A 24,932-nucleotide genomic window follows, 5' to 3' on the forward strand; every position below is an offset into this window, starting at 1 on the left:
GTGTCTACACTCCGATTGTTGTGTAGTTTGTGTCTACACTCCGTTGTTGTGTAGTTTGTGTTTACACTCCGTTGTTGTGTAGTTTGGGTTTACACTCCATTGTTGTGTAGTTTGTGTCTACACTCCATTGTTGTGTAGTTTGTGTCTACACTCCATTGTTGTGTAGTTTGTGTCTACACTCCGTTGTTGTGTAGTTTGTGTTTACACTCCATTGTTGTGTAGTTTGTGTCTACACTCCGTTGTTGTGTAGTTTGTGTCTACACTCCGATTGTTGTGTAGTTTGTGTCTACACGCCATTGTTGTGTAGTTTGTGTCTACACTCCGATTGTTGTGTAGTTTGTGTCTACACTCCGATTGTTGTGTAGTTTGTGTCTACACTCCATTGTTGTGTAGTTTGTGTTTACACTCCATTGTTGTGTAGTTTGTGTCTACACTCCATTGTTGTGTAGTTTGTGTCTACACTCCATTGTTGTGTAGTTTGTGTTTACACGCCGTTGTTGTGTAGTTTGTGTTTACACTCCATTGTTGTGTAGTTTGTGTTTACACTCCATTGTTGTGTAGTTTGTGTCTACACTCCATTGTTGTGTAGTTTGTGTTTACACTCCATTGTTGTGTAGTTTGTGTTTACACTCCGTTGTTGTGTAGTTTGTGTCTACACTCCATTGTTGTGTAGGTTGTGTCTACACTCCGTTGTTGTGTAGTTTGTGTCTACACTCCATTGTTGTGTAGTTTGTGTCTACACTCCGTTGTTGTGTAGTTTGTGTTTACACTCCATTGTTGTGTAGTTTGTGTCTACACTACGTTGTTGTGTAGTTTGTGTCTACACTCCATTGTTGTGTAGTTTGTGTCTACACTCCATTGTTGTGTAGTTTGTGTCTACACTCCATTGTTGTGTAGTTTGTGTGTACACTCCGTTGTTGTGTAGTTTGTGTTTACACTCCGTTGTTGTGTAGTTTGTGTTTACACTCCATTGTTGTGTAGTTTGTGTCTACACTCCATTGTTGTGTAGTTTGTGTTTACACTCCATTGTTGTGTAGTTTGTGTCTACACTCCGTTGTTGTGTAGTTTGTGTCCACACTCCATTGTTGTGTAGTTTGTGTTTACACTCCATTGTTGTGTAGTTTGTGTCTACACTCCGATTGTTCTGTAGTTTGTGTCTACACTCCATTGTTGTGTAGTTTGTGTTTACACTCCATTGTTGTGTAGTTTGTGTCTACACTCCATTGTTGTGTAGTTTGTGTCTACACTCCATTGTTGTGTAGTTTGTGTCTACACTCCGATTGTTGTGTAGTTTGTGTCTACACTCCGTTGTTGTGTAGTTTATGTTTACACTCCGTTGTTGTGTAGTTTGGGTTTACACTCCATTGTTGTGTAGTTTGTGTCTACACTCCATTGTTGTGTAGTTTGTGTCTACACTCCATTGTTGTGTAGTTTGTGTCTACACTCCGTTGTTGTGTAGTTTGTGTCTACACTCCGTTGTTGTGTAGTTTGTGTCTACACTCCGATTGTTGTGTAGTTTGTGTCTACACTCCGTTGTTGTGTAGTTTTTGTTTACACTCCGTTGTTGTGTAGTTTGTGTCTACACTCCGTTGTTGTGTAGTTTGTGTCTACACTCCGTTGTTGTGTAGTTTGTGTCTACACTCCATTGTTGTGTAGTTTGTGTCTACACTCCGTTGTTGTGTAGTTTGTGTTTACACTCCGTTGTTGTGTAGTTTGTGTTTACACTCCATTGTTGTGTAGTTTGTGTCTACACTCCATTGTTGTGTAGTTTGTGTCTACACTCCATTGTTGTGTAGTTTGTGTCTACACTCCATTGTTGTGTAGTCTGTGTCTACACTCCATTGTTGTGTAGTTTGTGTCTACACTCCATTGTTGTGTAGTTTGTGTTTACACTCTATTGTTGTGTAGTTTGTGTTTACACTCCATTGTTGTGTAGTTTGTGTTTACACTCCGTTGTTGTGTAGTTTGTGTCTACACTCCATTGTTGTGTAGTTTGTGTCTAAACTCCATTGTTGTGTAGTTTGTGTTTACACTCCGTTGTTGTGTAGTTTGTGTTTACACTCCGTTGTTGTGTAGTTTGTGTTTACACTCCATTGTTGAGTAGTTTGTGTCTACACTCCGTTGTTGTGTAGTTTGTGTCTACACTCCATTGTTGTGTAGTTTGTGTTTACACTCCATTGTTGTGTAGTTTGTGTCTACACTCCATTGTTGTGTAGTTTGTGTCTACACTCCATTGTTGTGTAGTTTGTGTCTACACTCCATTGTTGTGTAGTTTGTGTCTACACTCCGATTGTTGTGTAGTTTGTGTTTACACGCCATTGTTGTGTAGTTTGTGTCTACACTCCGATTGTTGTGTAGTTTGTGTCTACACTCCGTTGTTGTGTAGTTTGTGTCTACACTCCATTGTTGTGTAGTTTGTGTTTACACTCCATTGTTGTGTAGTTTGTGTTTATTGCCGCATAAGATCAATGGAAGAAAGTAAAGAAGCATTTGAAGAGAGCGTGGTAATGAAAGGTGACATTGACAAAAGGCTATACGCTGCATTCATGGCCAGCCTGACTACTGTACAAAGAGAGACAAATAATGGGCAATTTAGCGTCCTTTAACGAGAGCCAGCTCCAGACCTCGTTAAGGCTTCAACATTTGTCCCCGGGAAAATATGCACTTGCACCTTATGCAGCTCATTAAAGTGGACTCCTATGACGACGAGCGGATCGAAGCACATTTGTAGAAAAATAAGCCGACGATTTGGTCCAATTCTGATAAGATACCATTTTCTAATCATGTTCAACACCACACAGGTGTGTCCTCCTTGGCAGAGGTAATGAAGCTGTTGTTCCAAAGATACATCCTGCTAGGAAGTGCTGCAATCACTGCAAGAATCACAAACTGAAGTGAAGAAGAATCATTGGAGGAATAGAGAGGGTTTTTCTAATGAGCATCCGTCGGGTTTCTCCTTTGGAGTTTGTTGTTTTGATGTGCTGGAGGGTGTCCTCGTGGGGAGACAGGGGCTGCTTGGGAGGGATTGGACCTGAGGCTTTCATTTGAGCCTGATGGGAGGCAGCCGCTACGAGCGATACCACAATCACCACCAGGGGAGAGAAACCAACATTTGCACCAAAGCGCACCGTTGTTTTTTTTTGGATTGATTGAGACTTTTATTAGTAGATTGCAGAGTACAGTACATATTCCCTACAATTGACCACTAAATGGTAACACCCCAATAAGTTTTTCCACTTCTTTAAGTCGGGGTCCACGTTAACCAATTCATGGTAACCTGGTCCAGGTGTAAGAAGGGATTTAGATATGTACAAAATGTGAACACATTTTAAATTAGGGAGGCCTCAATCAACATTTTTGGCCTCCAGTCCTCGATCCAATTTCCAGTCCCGATCCGATATTTTGATAATAGACTGAAAATAGTTTATAGCAAATAACTAAAGGAAATACATTTTAAAAACACTATATCATTACATTAAATCAGATGATGTATTAAATGTATACCTGTATCCAGAGACTTACTCCCTGAACAAACTAAATATATCGATCTAATCATTTAGTATCATTTACATACTGATACTATACTAGGTATTGATAGTATCGACATCTGTATCAATCACGCCTACTTTACGGTTAGCTTTTTGGGTCGTCCTGCTCGCTGTGTGTGTGTGTGCTTCACTACTCATTTTTCTCAATGTCCTCCAGTGATAATACTACACAAACTACACAACAATGGAGTATAAACACAAACTACACAACAATAGAGTGTAGACCAGGGGTCACCAACGCGGTGCCCGTGGGCACCAGGTGGCCCGTAAGGACCAGATGAGTAGCCCGCTGGCCTGTTCTAAAAATAGCTCAAAAAGCAGCACTTACCAGTGAGCTGCCTCTATTTTTTTAAATTGTATTTATTTACTAGCAAGCTGGTCTCGCTTTGCCCGACATTTTTAATTTTAAGAGAGACAAAACTCAAATAGAATTTGAAAATCCAAGAAAATATTTTAAAGACTTGGTCTTCACTTGTTTAAATAAATTCTTTTTTTTTTTTTTACTTTGCTTCTTATAACTTTCAGAAAGACAATTTTAGAGAAAAAATACAACCTTAAAAATGATTTTAGGATTTTTAAACACATATACCTTTTTACCTTTTAAATTCCTTCCTCTTCTTTCCGGACAATTTAAATCAATGTTCAAGTAAATTTCTTTTTTTTATTGTAAAGAATAATAAATACATTTTAATTTGTTTTTTCGACAAAGAGTATTTGTGAAATATTTCTTCAAACTTATTATGATTAAAATTCAAAAAAATTACTCTGGCAAATCTAGAAAATCTGTAGAATCAAATTTAAATCTTATTTCAAAGTCTTTTGAATTTCTTTGAAAATTTTTGTTCTGGAAAATCTAGAACAAATAATGATTTGTCTTTGTTAGAAATATAGCTTGGTCCAATTTGTTATATATTCTAACAAAGTGTAGATTGGATTTTAACCTATTTAAAACATGTCATCAAAATTCTAAAATTAATATTAATCAGGAAAAATTACTAATGATGTTCCATAAATTATTTTTTACATTTTTTCAAAAAGATTCGAATTAGCTAGTTTTTCTCTTCTTTTTTTCGGTAGAATTTTGAATTTTAAAGAGTCGAAATTGAAGATAAACTATGTTTCAAAATGTAATTGTCATTTTTTTCGTGTTTTCTCCTCTTTTAAACCGTTCAATTAAGTGTAAATATCATTCATTATTAATAATAACATAGAGTTAAAGGTAAATTGAGCAAATTGGCTATTTCTGGCAATTTATTTAAGTGTGTATCAAACTGGTAGCCCTTCGCATGAATCACTACCCAAGAAGTAGCTCTTGCTTTCAAAAAGGTTGGTGACCCCTGGTGTAGACACTAACTACACAACAATGGAGTGTAAACACAAACTACACAAGCGGTAGAAAAATGGATGGATGATTGAAGAAAGCGCCCCCTCAGGTGAGGAGGGTGTACTGCCTCTGTGAGCTACTCTTGATATTTCAGAGTGTGTAAAGTGGTAAAAAAGTCCTTTGCTGTTCTTTAGTAATCATACTGAGGTGGATAAGCATCTGCTGAAGTCCATTGGACTGACGTCAATCCTTTTATGTCTCCATCCCGAGGAGTTTGATGCCATAGTCAGGATTTCTCCAGACTTATTATGATGGTGACATTAGTAGGAAGGTCAAAGCCATGACAGTGCATGGCTTTTTCAGCCTAAGCTTGAAAGATGGCCAAGTGTGATGTCACAGCAGTGAGGCAGGGAGGGTAAAGGTGAGGCCAGGAGACAAGATGATCACAAGGTCAGTGATAGCAAGTGTGATGCCACAGCAGTGAGGCAGGGAGGGTAAAGGTGAGGCCAGGAGACAAGGTCAGTGATAGCAAGTTCTGATGACAGTTCAAGATGTTTCTCTACCTTCATTTACAATTTCCATTTCATTTTTGAAGACAAAAAAAGACACCTTTTGATTTTTTAGCTGGTGTAGATTGCAGATGTTAAAGGTCAGAGTTTTATGCGGTTGATGTACTTTGCTGTTTTTGTTCAGGTGGCCAGGTAGAGAATGGAGATTGTTATTTATCAGGTGAAGAAAGACCCCAAAATGACATTTGACACCAGCACATGTTATTTGGTCATCAGTTCATGAAAACAGGACACTTCACGTGCACAGCAGATCAATAAATCAAAGTATCGGTTTACCTTTCCTGAACAAAAAGGTACAGGATGAAGCTAAAAGCTTATTATGTTAACCCTTTCCACATTCACTTTGTACATGTCTAATAGACAAAATATAAGTATAGATGACATTGTGTATGTGCTGAAAGATTCATTTATGATTGTTTATCAAAATATAACTATAGATGTCAACATTGTGTACGTGCTGAAAGATTCATTTATGATTGTTTATCAAAATATAACTATAGATGTCAACATTGTGTACGTGCTGAAAGATTCATTTATGATTGTTTATCAAAATATAACTATAGATGTCAACATTGTGTATGTGCTGAAAGATTCATTTATGATTGTTTATCAAAATATAACTATAGATGTCAACATTGTGTACGTGCTGAAAGATTCATTTGTGATTGTTTATCAAAATATAACTATAGATGTCAACATTGTGTATGTGCGGAAAGATTCATTTATGATTGTTTATCAAAATATAACTATAGATGTCAACATTGTGTATGTGCTGAAAGATTCATTTATGATTGTTTATCAAAATATAACTATAGATGTCAACATTGTGTATGTGCTGAAAGATTAATTTATGATTGTTTATCAAAATATAACTATAGATGTCAACATTGTGTACGTGCTGAAAGATTCATTTATGATTGTTTATCAAAATATAACTATAGATGTCAACATTGTGTACGTGCTGAAAGATTCATTTATGATTGTTTATCAAAATATAACTATAGATGTCAACATTGTGTACGTGCTGAAAGATTCATTTATGATTGTTTATCAAAATATAACCATAGATGTCAACATTGTGTACGTGCTGAAAGATTCATTTATGATTGTTTAACAAAATATAACTATAGATGTCAACATTGTGTACATGCTGAAAGATTAATTTATGATTGTTTATCAAAATATAACTATAGATGTCAACATTGTGTACGTGCTGAAAGATTCATTTATGATTGTTTATCAAAATATAACTATAGATGTCAACATTGTGTACGTGCTGAAAGATTCATTTATGATTGTTTATCAAAATATAACTATAGACGTCAACATTGTGTACGTGCTGAAAGATTCATTTATGATTGTTTATCAAAATATAACTATAGATGTCAACATTGTGTACGTGCTGAAAGATTCATTTATGATTGTTTATCAAAATATAACTATAGATGTCAACATTGGGTATGTGCTGAAAGATTCATTTATGATTGTTTATCCAAATATAACTATAGACGTCAACATTGTGTACGTGCTGAAAGATTCATTTATGATTGTTTATCAAAATATAACTATAGATGTCAACATTGTGTACGTGCTGAAAGATTCATTTATGATTGTTTATCAAAATATAACTATAGATGTCAACATTGTGTACGTGCTGAAAGATTAATTTATGATTGTTTATCAAAATATAAGTATAGATGTCAACATTGTGTACGTGCTGAAAGATTCATTTATGATTGTTTATCAAAATATAACTATAGATGTCAACATTGTGTACGTGCTGAAAGATTCATTTATGATTGTTTATCAAAATATAACTATAGATGTCAACATTGTGTACGTGCTGAAAGATTCATTTATGATTGTTTATCAAAATATAACTATAGATGTCAACATTGTGTACGTGCTGAAAGATTCATTTATGATTGTTTATCAAAATATAACCATAGATGTCAACATTGTGTATGTGCTGAAAGATTCATTTATGATTGTTGTGTTTGGTAAAAACTTAATTAACTCTTTTAGGTTTTGCTCACATTGGTAATTTACAAAACACTCGCAACAAAAATGCGTTTTAAGAACTCTGAAACAAGATAAAATACAAATAATATCACGATAATACTCGGGAAATACTACATTTTAAAAAATATTAAAGGGATCACTGCAAACTCGTGCATTCTTCGACTCTGCGTGTCACTTTTGTCTTCGTCGTTCATAAAATCTTGACATCTTTCGGCTTTTTTTGTCACCTCTCGAGGAACTCTGAAGAAACGTTGATGCTTTCTGCGATTTGAACGGTTCCAAAAATGCCAGCATAGGTCACTTTTCTTCGCAAGAGGCAAAGCGTAGGTATGACAACCGACGCTCGCTGGCCCACCACTCCGAGCCTCGCATAGTTAACTAGCCGGACGTGACCAATTGCAGTTTCCTGCTCGTTGGTGCTTCTGATGACATTGCTAATGAGTAAATTGTATGACAACATTGTTAGAATAATTGTTTCTAAATGATCACAACAACTTTGTATTACATTGTGTTCCTGACAAGAAGACAAAAGCTGTCTTTGAAACCTACCAAGAGTAAGACTCGTAAAACTCCAATGTGTAGGGGGGGGGGGAAGAAAGATGGTGTTCCTGTGTTCTCTCATGTATGGTAAACAACAGAAGGATGTTGTTCTGGCCCAAGGACTTCAAAGCGGAGAGCACCAAGGATATGCCTAATTTCCAGACGAACTCTTTTTGAAGTATTTTACGAACTCTTTTTGAACTATTTTATGGAACTCTTTTTGAACTATTTAACGACCTCTTCTTTTGAACTGTTCGGTAACCAAAGGAAAGGCTGTTTACGACCCACTTCCCTCTGGAAGCAGCTGTGGTCAGGTGGGGGGGAGAAAGTCAAATAAAGAAGGAGGCATACAATCTTTTGGGAGAGCGTGCTGAGACACTGTAAGAGGCTACAGGTCGATGGCGACTCTCCTCAATATATTGAGTCCAAATTGAATTCTGTCTCTGTTTGATTATTTGCCTCTCGTCTTGTTTAATAGATGTCATCAGTGTTTGAACCTGACAAACATCATCAGAATGTCTTACTATGCTGAACTTGTCTTGTTTTCCCTGCATGCAGATTGAAGGAGAAGAGGTGGCAACCAGAGGAGTCACAGTCCTAACTTTCTGGTAAGTTTTTGTTTTTTTGTTTCCATCTGCAACGTCATTATTTTCCAGAAGAGTCTGGACTTTCGGAAGCGAGCGTTCCCTGAGCGGCGTGTCCCCCGCCCACCGCATGCCATCACACAAATGTCAGTCTGTGCTGGCAAAGGTCTCCTCCTGTCTGATCCAAACAACTTCCTCCACCATGCTGCTGATGTATTCATACAGTATCAACACTCCACACTGAAAACGCTTTCTTCCAAATAAGAAAGATCCAATCTTCCATTACTGGCAGTGCTTTGGCTTTTTCTGTCCAACGGTTGCGTATGATCGCCATGGTAACACACCCCCTGTGACTGTGGGCCAGGATGCTTACCAAGTCAGCACTTTGAGTCTAAATTGGGCACAATGTGGACTCGTGATGGGCGAAGCTGGTATGAGGCCAGATAGTTAAGGACCAATACTGACATGATACCATTGATACTCATGTAATACTATATGTATAAGGGCTTGTGATGAGGGATACAGATATGATAACAGTCATGAATAATACTGATCACTTTATACAAGTTTGATAAGATGGGTGATACTGATTAGATAAGAATACAGGGTAACACTTTAGTATGGGGAACACATATTCACCATTAATTAGTTGCTTATTAACATGAAAATTAGTAACATATTGGCTGTTAATTAGTCATTATTAAGTACTTATTAATGCCTTATTCTGCATGGCCTTATTATACAACCAGTAAGCCATTAACGAAGAGTCTTCCCTCAATAACCTCAGAATTATTGCTTATTAGTGACCCAAACCCTAACCCTAACCCTTATATGTTCCCCTAGTGTCCAAATAACTGTAAATTAATTTAATAAGCAACTAATTAATGGTGAATATGTTCACCATACTAAAGTGTTACCGAATACAGAAATACTACCAGTAATTTCCGCTAAAACAATGATATCGGATAGTTGAGGACTATTAATGAACCACAGGGATAAGATATCTGTGCCGAGCAAAACTGATATGGTCAGTACAGTGATGGGCAATACTGTCACTATATGATACCAGACAGATACGGACTAGTGATAGGTGTTATGGCTATATCGGTGATAAACAAAACTGCTATGATATCTGTAATTTGCAATGCTCATATGATACCAGATAGATAAGGACTATGTGGCCAGTAATACGGACAATATGTGAGGTGATACCAGCAATTAGCAATTCTGATGTGATATCAGATGGATAATGGCCATTGACGGTCGACACAGATGCACTGTAAGACCAGTGATTGGCAATACTGACATGATAAAAACCGATAACAACTCATTATAGGCAAGACTGTGATAAGCCATACTGACATAGTGACTAGAAATGTTTATATGATACCAACAAGTCGCAACAATGTTGGGGCACTACTGACTGGCAATACTTGAACAATATGATACCAGACAGATAAGGAAAGGTGTTGCTGGTGTATTGGTAATGAACAATAACATTTTGATATCTGTCATTTGTAATCCTCATAGGACTAGTGGCCAGTAATATGTACTACATGTGATTTGATACCAGTGGTGAGCAGCACTCAATCATTATCGATAACGACTTGTGATAGGCAATACACGTCATACTGATATATTGATAAAATACTAGTCATAATACGATCAATAATTGGTGATACATATATGATACCAACATTAAGCAATAATGTTCGGACATCAAGCACTGGCAATGCATTCACAATATGATACCATTATTGCTTCTTGTTGGTATCATGTCATTATTTCTTTTGCCACTGGTATAATGGATTATACTTTTCTACCTTTATGGTACTCAAAGCACTTTGGCACTATTTCCACGTTCACCCATTCACACACTGATGACGGGAGCTGCCCTAACCTATCAGGAGCAAGGGTGAAGTGTCTTGTTCAAGGACACAACAGACGTGACCAGGATAGCAGAAGCCGGGGATCGAACCAGGAACCCTCAAGTTGCTGGTTGGATCTAAGGACTGGTGATAGGATATATTGGTGATCATCAATACTGTCATTTTTCAATGCTCATGTGATACCAGATAGATCAGGACAAGTAGCCAATAATGTGCACCATATGTGATATGATACCAGTGATGGGCGATTCCGATATGATATCAGATTGATAAGGGCCATTGGCAGATGTAATACCAGTGATTGGCAATACTGGTTTACACGTGATGAGCAATGCTGACTGGAAACACTGATACGATGCCAGTAATGAGCAACATGATACCAGAGAGGTAGATGGACTGCAATTGCAGGAAAAAGTAGGAAAGCTTTCAGCTGAAGTGTGGAGGATTGTGCGGCAGGTGGACTTGATGTTACGTGACTCAGTGTCCAAGATGCAGCCGGCTGTGAAGACCGTATCGCACCTCGTCCTCGTCCGCCAGCCCAAGAGGCTTCACAGTCGAGGAAAGAATGGAATCTCATTTGTCTCCTGGTCTTTTATTCACTCCATTTCTGAGCTTGTTTCAAATGCTGCTGTTGTTGTTGTTGTTGTTGTGTCCTTTCTCTCACTTACTGGCTTGTCACTGCTCGTTATCACTTGTTCCACACCAGCGTCGCTGCAGGCCAGAGAGGCTGAGTCCACAGTTTCCAACGATCCAGCTCGCAGAGAGCTCTGAGTTGGCTGTTTGAAAGCCAGTGATGCATGAAACTCACATTGTGGCCTGTCGCAGTCGCACCTCAGCTGGTCCAATAGGAGAGGCTTTGTGTTTACCTTCATGCTTTATGTTGGTTTTGCTGCCACGTGTCGGGGGAAAAGTAGCAAAGCCATCTCCAGCTACTGTACAGGAGGGTTGTATCTGACCTCGCATCCGTAATGTCTTTGAAGGTCAACACAAGTGAGAGTGAGTGTTAGAGTTTGATCAGAAAATGTTGTATTGTTGTTCTGTTCTTGGCTGTTCCAGTCCTTCAAATAGAGAGATAGCAAATAACTTTCATAGAGTCCTGAAAGAAGTGGTTCAGAAAGGTCAGGAAATAAGAAAAATGCGTCAAAGGAAACGGCTCTTAAAAATATCACTTTCATCATCTTGTGGAATACAATTGGACCGCTTGTGTCTGCAGAGATCACTTTGCAAAATGTTTGTTTGAGCATTTGATTTGTCTGTGAAACTTTCTGTGATGCAATCCAGTTTATTGTCTACTACATTAGTAGTGTTTGAGAGCAGAACTAAACGTAAAGAAAGGACAATTAGTTAGTGTTCTTTTGTGGTTGCTATGCCTAAATATAACTAGAAGACCTGCTGGTGCAAATAAACTAACTCATGTTAAGTCCTGGTAATAAATGTTGTGATTGTTGGTCCAATACACACTATTTTTGTTGTCCTTTTTCATAACAAACTACAAGTTAGTTGTTGTTGTGCAGGAAAGCCTTAAGTGTTTTATTCTACACAGATGAGCACATTATAGCATCTTTGGTGATATTTGTTAGCATGAAGAAAATATCCTTCATAGTATTAATAAAGTAGATGAATAAATGTCAACAGCATAAAGTGAATCTTGATATCGCTAGCAAACATCTACAGCTAAATAATGAGAGCAAATATCAACTTCACACATAAAAACAACATGAATTGTAGATAGACTAATATTTGTAGCAGGAAATCAACTGCAAAGCAACTTTCTCTCATTAGCGTCACCATCACAGCAGCACTGGTTCTGTCAATCAAATACGTTACTTAGCCACGCAGCAATAAGTCCAACTTTGTCTTTCACTGATTCATGTTTCATTTGTGGACCCTCACATGTAAAGTCAGTCTGTTCTTCTCCAAATACTGTAAGTGTCAAATACAGTGAGGAGGTAGCAGGAACCTCTTGGTGATGATGAATGCTTTAAAGCTTCAAAGTGTAAAAATCCATTCCATCCCATTTTTTTAAAAACATTTTCATTATTGCTTTTATATTTGCCTCTAACCCTTTCCAAATAATTCTAAATCTGCACTGACGCATGTAAATAAACAGTAGCCTAATGGGGCTCAGACCTGGAAGTGCCTGAACGTGCCTCTAGGTCACGTGACTGCAGCCCACACTTAATAGTTGTGGTCCTCACTAAGTCTACGGACTTTGTGGACAACGTTCACAGAGGCTTCTGGTCAGTGCTGGATCTGATGAGAAAGGTCTTATATTTTCCTTCTTTTGGCGAAACGTAAAATGTAAACATATCTTCATGAGTCTATTTATTGAAGCCAAAGAAAACATTGCATGATCCCAACCTGAGCTGACTAAGGTTGCTGATGTTGTTCGTCACAGCAACAACATTTTATGTCTTGTTCCATTAAAAACGTGCTTATTTAGAACAACACCTACAACCTATTGATTTGGTCTAGCATTTGACTTGATTTGACTAGATTTGCAATTGAAATGAGTAAATGTTTGTGCTCCTGAACCCAGCTTTATCCCTCTGGAGCTTTTTTATTAACAGCAAATTGATTGATCAGGTTGCTGATGTTGATGTTAAAGGTCAGTTTGAGTTCACGGGTCAGTGTTTATTGTTCCTGGCACGTTTCTGTTCTTCTTCATGTGAACAAAAAAGAATTGTGATGACTGCAAATATAAATCTGTCTTCATGCATCAAGAGGTGCTTCATCAGTGCAAGGATTGTAGTGATTTTGCAACATATTTGACAGAATAGAAGGGGTGCTGAAACAAAATGATTTACATTGGGATTGTCATTCTTATTTATTCTGAATCTAAATGTATTCACATATTTGACAAATCAAACAAAAAAAAACATTTTTTTTAAAGAAGCTATTTTTAAATTTACGTTTTTAGGCCATCTCTGCGCTGACTCGATGTACGTACACATCAGTGCCAAAGAGTAACTTGCTAAAGGTTTTATTGTCATTTTTTGTCAGGTTCAAACACCAAACTATCTATTACACAAGACAAGAAGAAGGAATCAGGCAGATACAGAGTTCAATTTTGCTCATGAGGAGAAACATATTGGGCTGCACACTCAGTTACAGTTTCACCCTACGCTCTGAGGTACAGCCCCCGCGCTCCTCTATTTATTCAGGAGTTCCCTAGTTAACATCACTGAGGCTGCTTCTGAAGGGAGGGGTAATGCAAGCAGCCCCCAGTAGACACAATACGTGATTATTCAGAATGGAAATGTGCTGACACTCATGATTTCGCCCTGTCTCTGTTTTGTCTGCGTTGAGGTACTCGATGTCCGTCCTTGGCTGTCAGCAGGCAGGGTCTGGAAACAAACTGCCCCTGCGAGACAACTCGCAATGGAAGATTACAAGTTGTGTGCCTTTGCACGGATAGAAAAGTACAACTTGAGCACAATAGATAATAACTATAGCAACAGCCTTTAAGCATAAGAGTTGTGTGATAACTTATACATAATTATTGTAACATTTTTATACCAAATGATGTATTGTGAGAATTGGTGTGAGCCAACAATGGTGTTGAATCAAGTGTCAATTCTGAATTGAATTGTCACCACAAAAATCGGAATCGAATCCTATTGTGAATTTTTGTAAGAGTCACATCCCGAGGTGACATTTTTTCTGGTTCTTACAGTAGTCCACCCGACTTAATTTGAACTTGTCTTTGTACTTTCTGCATGTAATGGTTGACATACTGTACAGAGCTATTCAACTACACAACCAAGAGGTTCACAGTTTTAAGAGCCCAAGACTCGGGGGCCGTACATCGAAAGGCGGATGTTTGGTCAGAAAGTACCCCGCAGGTTATATTTCTTTGAGACTACGTTTACTTCATTGCAAAGTCAACACATCGTCTTTCACACTGCACTGTCAATAAGTTCATTATTCAGCCCTCGCTACTCGTTTGCAGCGTGTGCAGCTAGTTAACAATATGAAGAAACAGACTCTCCATAACTTTGATGTTCCGTCTTCTGAATTATTTTCCTTCCTTACATTTATTTTTTTACACTTCTTCCTTCATTTAGGATTGTAAGACCGAAAATCTGAACATACCAAAAATATATAACGTCCATTGTTTATTTTACATAAATAAAATAGTTTTATCGTTAATATATTCACTATGGGTGTAACGGTAAACAAAAATTTCGGTTCGGTACGTACCTCGGTTTAGAGGTCACGGTTCGGTTCATTTTCGGTACAGTAAGAAAACAACAAAATATACATTTTTTGGTTATTTATTTACCAAATGTGTAAACAATGGCTTTATCCTTTTAACATTGGGAACACTATAATAATTCTGCACACGTTAATCAACATTAAACTGCCTCAAGTTGTTGCTCAGATTAAATAAAATGACAAAACTTTTCTTCTACATATAAAAAGTGCAACATTAAACAGTTTCAAGTCAACTCATCATGCTTGATTTATTACAGCATTTGGGAAGCCTGTAGTTGATTTTTATGATGTAAATGTTATATTATTATCAACATGTGATAGCAGGGACCCTGCCATTCAAAACTAGGCTGCTGCATTACTAATGATTCATGTAACTATAGCTGAAAAAATAGTACAATAGCAATAGGAGAGACTATTCATCCCTGAACACCATGGAGTTCATGTAGGCTTAATGATGCACTTACATTATTATATCAACTATCAGAGACAGAAACTCTTCATTTAACATAATGTCCTTTTTTGCTGCTTCAACACAGCTCAATCAACACAGAAAAAGGTCAAGTGAAATAAAAGACAGACAGGGCTTTGCTGTCCGTAACACACACACACACACACACACACACACGCACACACACAAACACACACACACTTCGCAAAATGAGTTAATGTTACGCTAAAAGCGAATTAGCCTTCACCTCAAGCCAGGACTGCGAGCGAGCTGAGCTGCCTTTTATATTTCTAGAAGGTCAACGGGCTCATAGTGATGTTACTAGTAGTTGACTGGGAGGTGTTTATTATCATTTGGGGAGAGTCCGCTGCCTGATGATTACCTGCTAAACGCTAAGCACTGACTACATGCGCTCTGAATACGCACTGCTGATTGGCTGTTACTGCTCTGTTTGTAACCAATCAGAAGGTTGTGTGGGTGTGACAATGCTGGGTGCTGTGTAGAGGACTGACAGAGACAGGCAGAAGGAAGCGGAGGCGGCTACTTTATATGTTCGTGTGGAAACTCGTTCGGTACACCTCCGAACCGAACCGAAACCCCTGTACCGAAACGGTTCAATACAAATACACGTACCGTTACACCCCTAGTGGGAAGTTTTCTTCTACTGCTGCTTCACTGTGACACATATGACTCGCTGTTGCCCCCTGCCGGCTGGCGAGAGTACTGCATACTTGTAGGTTTTAGGACGTGAGCTATGGACGTTCTGTGAAGTGCAAAATACAACCAGTCAACTGTGATATCAAACATTACATGCAATAGGAGGCCATTGTTCCTTTCAGTCCCAATATACAAAGTGTGGTAACAGCAGACTGTCTTCTGAAGGTTCCGCGAGTGAGCAGGTGGATACCTGCGGCCCAGGTGCGCCAACATGTCTCTCTGATACCAGCCAGGCGTTGCTTCAACGTGTCAATGCCGTCTCGTCTGTCGTGTTGCGTTTAAAAGCGCCTTGGAGGAATAACGGGTGTAGAGAGAGAGACTGTGTCAGAGTAAACAAACAAGATCATGCAAAGGAGGGCCACAGGCAGCTGATTGACACAAACTGGGTCGACTGAGGGGCCCCTCGGCTCTCCTCGGTCCTCAAGGGCGGAGGAAAGAGTTCATGCTTCATGCACATCTCACTCACACACAGCCTGGAGTGTGTGAATAGATACTTATTATCTCTTTTTTCTTCTGCACAACCTTCCTCCAGGCCTCCTCTTACTCTGTGGATTGTCCCAGACATACTGAGTCCACTCAGAGTCCTTCCACTTTCTATTATTCCCTGAAAACAACATTCAGTTATGTATTCAGTTTGGTTAATTAAATTATGAAGAGACAATTAATCAACAGCCGAGGGCTGGGTGATATGGCCGTTTATTAATATCTGGATATGTTTAGTCCATGTCACGATACACCATATATATGTGGATATGTTTAGGCCATGTCACCATACACCATATATATGTGGATATGTTTAGGCCATGTCACGATACACCATATATATGTGGATATGTTTAGTCCATGTCACGATACACCATATATATGTGGATATGTTTAGTCCATGTCATGATACACCATATATATGTGGATATGTTTAGTCCATGTCACGATACACCATATATATGTGGATATGTTTAGTCCATGTCACGATACACCATATATATGTGGATATGTTTAGTCCATGTCACGACACACCATATATATGTGGATATGTTTAGTCCATGTCACGATACACCATATATATGTGGATATGTTTAGTCCATGTCACGATACACCATATATATGTGGATATGTTTAGGCCATGTCACGATACACCATATATATGTGGATATGTTTAGTCCATGTCACGATACACCATATATATGTGGATATGTTTAGTCCATGTCACGATACACCATATATATGTGGATATGTTTAGTCCATGTCACGATACACCATATATATGTGGATATGTTTAGTCCATGTCACGATACACCATATATATGTGGATATGTTTAGTCCATGTCACGATACACCATATATATGTGGATATGTTTAGTCCATGTCACGATACACCATATATATGTGGATATGTTTAGTCCATGTCACGATACACCATATATATGTGGATATGTTTAGTCCATGTCACGATACACCATATATATGTGGATATGTTTAGTCCATGTCACGATACACCATATATATGTGGATATTTAGCCTTAGCCTTGAATGAACACTTGATGCATATAATCACAGCAGTATGATGATTCTATGTGTCTACATTAAAACATTCTTCTTCATACTGCATTCATATATGCTACTTTTAAACTTTCATGCAGAGACGGAAGTCACAACTAAGTCAATTGACCAAAAGAGTATTTATTAAATAGTTATTAAGCAGTGACACAAACATTCATGTAATTTTAAAACAAGCTATTAGTGCACTTTTGTGCATGATGTCACTAAGATGACATATCAAAACAACACTTGATTAAAGTGCACTTTTTGTACAGAACGCCACTACAATAGTTTAAAACAAATAAAGTGCACTTTTGTGCATGATGTCACACAAGATATTTCAATAAGTGTCAAATAAAAATGAGCTGCATAATAGGACATCAAATAGTGTATGTCCTTCACTATGTGGTAGGTTCCTGCGGACGTTATCTCCTTCTGTTGTTGACTAGTTGTTTCATACGGTGTTGATGTGGAAATGGTTGCTTGGGCATTTTGTGGGTGTGGCATGCGGAGTTTCAAGCACTCTTCATTCTCTAGCGGGTGACTTTTCAAATGATGCTACAAATTAGCAGTGCTGCTACTTTTTGTAGCAACGCTTTGCCCCACACTTGACATATTACGGTTGTCTGTTCAACATCTTCCCGCTTGAAGCCAAACCACCGGCAGCCGATGGACCCCCTGCTGTTTGTCTTGGGAATGAATTATTCCTTCATTTGTTACCAGGTTGGCACCTTCTTTCTCTCGTATTACCACTTTCACCACAGCTAACGTTACCCATGCCGCTACCTGTCTGCTCAGCGAGGGCGTATGACGTTGCACGCGTGACAGTATGTGACGTATGTAAGAAGGTGCGCTTGTTTCATGTCTCTGCGAGAAGGAGAGACAAGAAAGAGTGAGTGTAGTGTAATGCCTGCAGCTAAAAGCAACTGCGTGAGAACGTATACTCCAATATCACCATATAGTCATTTTCTATATCGCACAGAGACAAGACCCGCGATATATCCAGTATATTCCATATATCACCCAGCCAGCCCTACAACAGCCATTCCAAAACCAGCAAGGATTTCTGTGCCTTGAGAATCCTTTTCTCCTCGGTACAAGCGACCAGGGGGCACAGAGGTGGAATGCAAATGGAGGAAGTGTCAACATTAACACCTTCACACTCTCGTCATTGCTGATTCACGTCAGAAAGTCTCTCTGCCTGCTGTGGACTGGATGCAGAAGATTGCATCTTTGGCATGAATGCTCCAAATAACTCCTTTATCCGATTCACCACCGTCTCCTGTAGATGTTTCAGGCTAGACGACTGCAACGCACTTCTTGTGGGGAGAACATCCAGAAGCTGCAATACTTACAGAATAGTGCTGCTAGGATCCTGATCAGAGTGTGGAAATACGACCATATCACACCAACTCTCAAATCCCTTCACTGGCTTCCTGTTCCACTCAGGATTGAATTCAAAGTCTCCCTACTAACCCACCAGTGCCTCCATGGAAATGCCCCCCTCTACCTCAAAGAACTACTCACCCTCAAATCCTCCACACCACACCTCCGCTCTGGACAGGCTAACCTCCTCCAACCTCTGAGGACAAAGCTACGAACAATGGGAGACCGGGCTTTCTGCTCCACCGCTCCCAGTCTGTGGAACGCTCTCCCTGACCACCTGAGCGCACCACAGACTGTGGATGCTTTTAAAAAAGGCTTAAAAACCCTTCTTTTTGAAAAAGCCTTTTTTTTTTTTTTTAGATATATGCATACTAGTTTTAGCTATTTGGCTGTTCTAGTTTTTATTTTTTATTTTATTTTTTATTATCTTTTTATTTTTATTTGTATTTTATTTTATTTTTTAAATTTTTTAATTTTTTTTTTAATACACTGTAGCTCTTTGAAGTTGTTTACTCAATGTAAAGTGCTTTTTACAAATAAAATATATTATTTTTATTATTAAGTGTCTTGTACTCATGCAAATAAGGGGCGGGGTCTCTAATGAGCGTTACGCTGTAGGAACATTCACAATGTTGTTTTCATGAACTCCAATAGGTGGCAGTAGCTGCATTTAAACATCATGAGCAGTCAGCATCGGGAACATTTTACTTCTACATGCGCTTTAAAATGTTGGTTGCGCAACTCAGTTGTTGTTCCCAAACCCGTGCGAGTTAGGGTAACTTCTTTGTTTACTCATCGTCTTCAATCCTGACTGAGCAGCTGTTACAACATTCATTCTCTTTATGACACCAGCGCTTTATTGTTAGAAGGACCCAATTTAAAAAGTTGCTCGTCAAACATCCTCGACAAGACAGTAACCAGAGGTGGGTAGAGGAGCCAGAAAGTGTACTCCAGTAAGAGTATTGTTACTTCAGAATAATAGGTCTCAAATAAAAGTAAAAAGTAGTCATCAAAATAATGACTAGAGTAAGAGTAAGTAAGTAAGATTTCTGTGAAAAAAACTACACAAGTATTGAGTAACTTGTGAGTAACTTCTGATTTATTTAGTAGTTTTTTTAATGGTTCTTGGACTACAATTAGTGTGTGTGTGTGTGTGTGTGTGTGTGTGTGTGTGTGTGTGTGTGTGTGTGTGTGTGTGTGTGTGTGTGTGTGTGTGTGTGTGTGTATAAAACATACAATTAATTTACAATTGACTTCAACATGTTTTGTGTAGTTAGAAGTAGAATTGCTGTCAGTTGAAAAGTGACACAGATGATGATATAAATGTTCTTTATACTAGTTGGAAAGAAGTGATTGAAGATGTGTTCACACACACACATACATACATACATATATATATATATATATATATATATATATATATATATATATATATATATATATATATATATATATATATATATATATATACACTAGCGTTCAAAAGTTTGGGGTCACATTGAAATGTCCTTATTTTTGAAGGAAAAGCACTGTACTTTTCAATGAAGATAACTTTAAACTAGTCTTAACTTTACAGAAATACACTCTATACATTGCTAATGTGCTAAATGACTATTCTAGCTGCAAATGTCTGCTTTTTGGTGCAATATCTACATAGGTGTATAGAGGCCCATTTCCAGCAACTATCACTCCAGTGTTCTAATGGTACAATGTGTTTGCTCATTGGCTCAGAAGGCTAATTGATGATTAGAAAAAACCCTTGTGCAATCATGTTCACACATCTGAAAACACTTTAGCTCGTTACAGAAGCTACAAAACTGACCTTCCTTTGAGCAGATTGACTTTCTGGAGCATCACATTTGTGGGCTCAATTAAACGCTCAAAATGGCCAGAAAAAGAGAACTTTCATCTGAAACTCCACAGTCTATTCTTGTTCTTAGAAATGAAGGCTATTCCACTAAATTGTTTGGGTGACCCCAAACCTTTGAACGGTAGTGTATATATATATATATATATATATATATATATATATATATATATATATATATATATATATATATATATATATATATATATATATATATATATATATATATATATATATATATATATATATATATATATATATGTTTTAATTGTAATTTTGAAGAATTCATCTGAATGTGCATGAACTATTTCTGTTCATAATTGTTAGAAATGTCACATGTTAAATGTTTAAATATTAACTGTCAGTTTACTGTACTGTGCCAACTGTACTACTATATGAGTACATATTTTCTATTGTTTCATTGAAAATAAAACAGCAAAGTCTATCCGTTTTAATTATGAGACCAAATTGTGTCAAAGTCATGATTGTTTTTGTTCATGCTTGAAATAAGAAATGATGACTTTAAAAAAGTAGTTTTCTACTTGTGAGTGTTGATGACACAACACTTGATATTCTAGTTTCAAGCATGTTTTACTCAATATAGCTCATCAAATCTCAGCAACAAGCTGTAATATCTTACTGACATCATTTAGGACCAAAACACTTCAAACAAGTAAAACACTCTAACATCAAATCTGCTTAGTGAGAAGAATGATCTTATCAGACAGAAAATAAGCAAACATCTCCCTTATTTGACATATTTCTTCTTACTTAGATTTCACTTTTTGCAGTGTAGTGTCCTGTGCAATCTACTAATAAAAGTCTCAATCAATCAAAATCAATCAATCAAAAGACTCCAGAAGAATGACTCCCAGCTGTCGCTCTGCAGCACGTAGGACAAGTCTTTGTGAGCTGGATGAATCCTTACTAGCGTTAGCATTTCCGTCAGCTGTAGCCATGAGATGGATCAAAGTCTATGCAGTGCATCATCATCATCATCATCATCATCATCGTCATCATCAGAGACTTGTTTTTAGTCGCTGTAATTGCTAAAAAACAAGTCCTTCAGATGAAAATGGGGTCACCCAATTACTTGCTGACAAAAATGATTCAGTCGGTTAACGAGGTTGCTATCTCTATCCGATTACTTCCTTTTCCGCTAGTCTCAGAAGTCAATTCCCTTTCAATTGTTTGGATTTGAGGCAGGTTCAGATCCTTCAACTGATCTCTGGACGTGTCGCTTTGTTGTTGGCGTCGGCTGACTCCACCCACCTGCTATCAAAGACAGACATCTTTTCCCTTCAGATGATCTGAATGGCTCTAAAATGGTTTTTCATGTGAGGAAGAGAGAAAACATGTAGTTCTTCAACTTAACTTGGCCCTTGGCAAGGTTTACCCTGAGAACTCCCAGCCCCGCTTCTCAGTTCCAAGACAGTCTTGGGTGTTTACTGGTCCTCATTGATGGATTGTTGCCTGATCCGGGTTATTAGTTGAAGTTTTGCATGTGAAAACTGCTTGAATGAAGTGCTGTGTGCTTGCAATCAGAGGTCATTCAAACATGGCTGAAAGAGTGTTTGCATCTGTGCCATTCAACCTTTTCCTCACATTCGGTGACGCAATCACATGTCTTGGTTTTTTTATTCTCAACGACAACGTGAGGAATGGCATGTTGACCTCGGGAGCGACTATAGCATATGTGGGTTCATTCCATTCAGGAACTAAACCTTTGACAAGTTTGTTTTTGTTTTGCAAGACATTATTCAGTGGAGGGTCCCCTCATGCATAAAGATTCACTAGAATGCTCTTATTTTGAAGGATATCCACGGATGCAGTTTGGGTATATCGGGATAAGTTTTAGGAGATCTGGGCATCCTACAGTACCCACAACAGGACTATTTAATTCAATTGTGATTATTTATATTCATATTATGTCAACACAAGGCACTAAAGAAGGGATGGAGCTTTCAGGGGCGCTAGCCGGGTTGGAGCAGGGACCTAGCCAGGACCTCGGTCCTCCTTCCCAGATTGGGCCTGGAGGACTTCTGGTCATGCAACAGTTTTCTTCTAATTCCCACCAATAAAAGCCTGGGCATTGATTGATTGATTGATTGAGACTTTTATTAGTAGATTGCACAGTACAGTACATATTCCGTACAATTGACCACTAAATGGTAACACCCCAATAAGTTTTTCAACTTGTTTAAGTCGGGGTCCACGTAAATCAGGGGTGTCCAAAGTGCAGCCCGGGGGCCATTTGCGGCCCGCAGCTAATTGTTTACCGGCCCGCCACACATTCTGCAAAAATTGCAAAATTGATAATATTGCAAAAATTTTAAAAAACATTTAAAAAAAGTGGAATGAGGTGAAATCTAACAAGAAAAAGTTGCAATGTTGACACAAAGCTGCCATGCAGGCTGCCTTTTTTCTTTTGTCTTTGTTTCTTTTTCTTGCCATTGCTAAAAATAAAAAAAAAAGACTAAAAATCTATGTTATAATGAATTATTACTTAAAAAAATATCACTTTAAAATGTTTTATGTGAAAAAAACATTGCATATATTGTGTGGTTGCCATGAAAAAACATCAGTTTTATTTGACAAAAGAGCATAATACAAACAAAATAATAGTTCAAATGTAAAATGGCCAGATATATCTGAAGTTGATCTCGTAATTTAAGTGTTGAAAGTAAAAAAAAACTAACAAAATGTATCACTTTATGAGTAGGGGACCTTTTGGATCCCAAATATATTTAGTAGGATTTTATTTAACATTTTAATGTGATTACTCAAAAATATTAAAGAATTATAATCAATGGTGTCCTGCATTATTGATCTTTCAGGGCTCTAATGACTAAATACTGCATGTTTCAGTTTTACTATAAAAACAAAGTTGTCTTTGACAGAAAAGGCATAACCTTTTTTTTTTTTTTTTTTTACTTTATATCAACCTGAAGTTGATATAGAGATTTACTGTAAGCGTTAACTAAAAACAAAAAATAATTTGACTTATTTTTTACATTTTAATGACTGAGACCCTTTATGGCGCCCTAAAGGTTAAAAAAAATTAAGATCCATATATTTTGTTAAGGTTTGAAAATGAAAACTATCAAAATGGCCCCCGCATGCTTACATTTTTCCGTGTGCGGCCCTCAGTGGAAAAAGTTTGGACACCCCTGCTGTAAATCAATTCATGGTAAACATATGCGGGCTTATGGGTTGCCCCAGTCAGGATGAGTCATGGTTGCTAAAAATTTGACAAGACTGAATTTAGTGATTAGATAGATAGATAGATAGATAGATAGATAGATAGATAGATAGATAGATAGATAGATAGATAGATAGATAGATAGATAGATAGATAGATAGATAGATAGATAGATAGATAGATAGTACTTTATTATAGTAGGTGTCAAAAAATTGCTTAAATTTCACTCTCACGTCCCTTTGCGACGTGCAAATTTACAAGTCGATCGAAGATACCTTCTCCCAAATTGTTCAATCTTTATATAAATGACATTTGTAAAGTTACAAAAGAAACAATCCGGATGGTTATTTTCCTCTTTGGTCCGGAGGACACGACGTCCACAGTTTCCAAAAACAATTTGAAATGTGGACTCGTCAGACCACAGAACACTTTTCCACTTTGCATGAGTCCATCTTAGATGAGCTCAGGCCCAGTGAAGCCGGCTGAATTTCTGGGTGTTGTTGATAAATGACTGTGGCTTTGTATAGTAGAATTTTAACTTGCACTTACAGATGTAGCGACCAACTGTAGTTACTGACAGTGGATTTCTGAAGTGTTCCTGAGCCCATGTGGTGATATCCTTTACACACTGATGTCACTTTTTGATGCAGTACCGCCTGAGGGATCCAAGGTCCGTAATATCATGGCTTACGTGCAGTGATTTCTCCACATTCTCTGAACCCTTTGATGATATTACGGAGCGTAGATGGTGAAATCCCTAAATTCCTTGCAATAGCTGCTTGAGAAAGGTTGTTCTTAAACTGTTCAACAATTTGCTCAGGCATTTGTTGACAAAGTGGTGACCCTCGCCCCATCCTTGTTTGTGAATGACTGAGCATTTCATGGAATCTACTTTTATACCCAATCATGGCACCCACCTGTTCCCAATTAGCCTTAGCCTGTTCACCTGTGGGATGTTCCAAATAAGTGCTTGATGAGCATTCCTCAACTTTATCAGTCTTTTTTGCCACTTGTGCCAGCTTTTTTGAAACACTTTGCAGGCATCAAATTCCAAATGAGCTAATATTTGCAAAAAATGA

The 24,932-nt window shown here is 37.8% G+C and overlaps 1 protein-coding gene across 12 annotated transcripts in view; it reads left to right on the top strand.

Annotated features, from left to right (window-relative positions):
• The window catches only part of LOC133658886 (neuronal cell adhesion molecule-like), a 208,850-nt gene that overhangs the window by 75,561 nt on the left and 108,357 nt on the right, over nt 1-24,932 (top strand). For all 12 annotated transcript variants that reach the window (XM_062061377.1, XM_062061380.1, XM_062061379.1 and 9 more), the window contains exon 2: nt 8,562-8,611. The gene's annotated coding sequence lies outside the window, so the exon portion shown is untranslated. The remainder of the gene's footprint in view (nt 1-8,561; nt 8,612-24,932) is intronic.

This window comes from Entelurus aequoreus, linkage group LG10 (genome assembly GCF_033978785.1).
Source record: "Entelurus aequoreus isolate RoL-2023_Sb linkage group LG10, RoL_Eaeq_v1.1, whole genome shotgun sequence".
NCBI classification, from domain to species: domain Eukaryota; kingdom Metazoa; phylum Chordata; class Actinopteri; order Syngnathiformes; family Syngnathidae; genus Entelurus; species Entelurus aequoreus.